The sequence below is a fragment of the Aotus nancymaae genome, unplaced genomic scaffold (assembly GCF_030222135.1).
Source record: "Aotus nancymaae isolate 86718 unplaced genomic scaffold, 86718_ANA_hifiasm-v0.15.2.pri h1tg000021l, whole genome shotgun sequence".
Taxonomy (NCBI): domain Eukaryota; kingdom Metazoa; phylum Chordata; class Mammalia; order Primates; family Aotidae; genus Aotus; species Aotus nancymaae.
Genome location: NW_026988433.1, coordinates 6,571,383 through 6,573,625, shown reverse-complemented (window position 1 = coordinate 6,573,625; position 2,243 = coordinate 6,571,383).

Below are 2,243 nucleotides of genomic sequence, written 5' to 3'. Positions count from 1 at the left end.
GTTAAAGCATTCTATCATAAAAGAAAGTCATAACTCTGTTCTATAGTTCTTAATACAAATAACTTCAAATGTTTCTAACATTGACATATTGATTTGGTGACCTTCTTTCTTTTCCTATTAAAAGGCCACAGCAGAAACACACATTAACACACAGCAGAAACACATAGTATCTGAAGAAATTTCATAAAATATTATTCCTGCAGCTTCAGCTGATTCAAAATTCATTCCCTGTATCTTGTCCCACTTTTGTATTCTTAGCCATGGATAAAGCCTTAGCTCTCAATGCTAAGGCAGCATGCTTTGAGGATCAGGATTCAGTCCACGTTGCCATTCCCAGGGTTTACTGCTGATGTAACTTATCTTTCATTCATAATCCCCTTGCAAGGAGAAAATATTCTATAACTTTGATTTAAGCTGCAATGATTTGACTGTTGCCGTGATCAAACACACATGTTATTAGCAGGTGTGTTTGCCAGTAAAGACATTCTCAGGTTCATGCATGTGTGTATATTTATTTAAATTACACAAAAGACGTCATAATTATGAGTTAAGAAAAACTTTAGGAGATGGATATAAATTGTCCCACATCTCTAATCTGGTGATCATTATTTATTTTAGCAAAATTTATCTGAAAATATTCAGATAAGGACTATGATGCAGTTAACTGGAACTCTTACATTCTAGGAGGACATAGTCGGCATAGGAAAAGCTATGATCCAAGGTAGAGAAAGGCAGGGAAATGGATGAGATGAGGCTCAAATGCCCCAGCGGGCCATGGGTGGAAGCCTTGGGTTTTCCATGGAGTCTGAAGGGAAGTTGGTGTTTGAAGGCAGTGAATTTTGAATTGGGCTTGAAAGATGTTCATGTCAAGAAGGAGGAAAGCTACTGCTGGTGATGGATACACAATAAACACAGAAGTCGCTTTATAGAATGCACATATAATGGGGCTATGTCACCTGGGAGGTAAAGACCTTTACACTTTTTAGGTATAAAGCACAAATATGCATACAGTAGTAAAAATATATACATCATATTTGGGTCATTAAAATAGCATGTGGAAGACTGTTGAGGGTGGCAATAATGAAAGAAAGCTGAGCAGCACTGCCTCAGAGATGTAAGATATGTTCCATTTGGAATATTTACAGTTTAGAAGACAGAACACGATGGGTGAAAGTTTTCTCTTCAGTGAGGGAGGGAGTAAGCATTTTCTGAACTGACCTGAGTGGCCAAAGATGGCTGCATATATGATAAATAAAAAAAAAGCGTCCAATCTTTCCCCAAAACCAGGGTATTGCCTCGTATTTTACCATTGTCTGTCACTTCCTTGGGTTTATAAAACAGTATGTGATGATGGTCCCAGAGTGAATTAAGACTTCATTTGATTTTATGTACCCCTGAACAACCTGAAGAATCACATGTGAACATATACTGCATGGAAACAACTCAAAATTGGTGTTAAATGAGACATTCTAGAAACAGGACAAGAGTCCAGGCACCATTATTCATAAAAACAAACAAAAACTTTGAGACGTACGTTGTATGCATTTGTTGGGACAATTGCCAAACACATTAGTATCCCTGGGCAGAAAGGAAATAGAAGTGAAGGGAAGCAAAAAGGAGGCACATCACATAAACCAACCGCAATAGCAGGATATTTGTGAAATCCTATGATTGAATCCACTCTGAACCTGCAGTCCAAAATATTTCAAATAGGAAATAAATGAATGAAAGAAAGTTCACAGATTTTTATCTTGATGGGATCTCAGCACAGATGTCTGATTTGCCAATTAAATAATTCAAATTCAAGATTTTCATTTCTAGGCATGTGGAGTAACTGGGACCTAATATACCGTTTAATCTTAAGCAATTTTTAAACAGTAAATTTATCTGGGATGAGTTTTCAGGCCTCAGACCACAAAAAACACAAGGTTAGGAGTTCAGAGCTTGGGCTGAGAGAAATTTGCAATTGTCCACAAGTTTACCTCTAGTTTAAATAGAAGTTCGCACCTGCTAGTGCTTCATATTGAAATTTTTAGGAAATGTACATAAGCACTGGGTTAATTTATTGTGGGAAGGGATGTACCTCAGAAGGAATATTTGAATCGCGAATTTTAAAAAAAGGATGTAACAAAATCTGTGATTTCTGGGGAACTATTTTAATTCGCTTTTCCTTGAAACTCAAGGTTGTACACAGTATCTGTCAGATTCTCTACTACAATGTGAATACAATGTTACATTTGTAT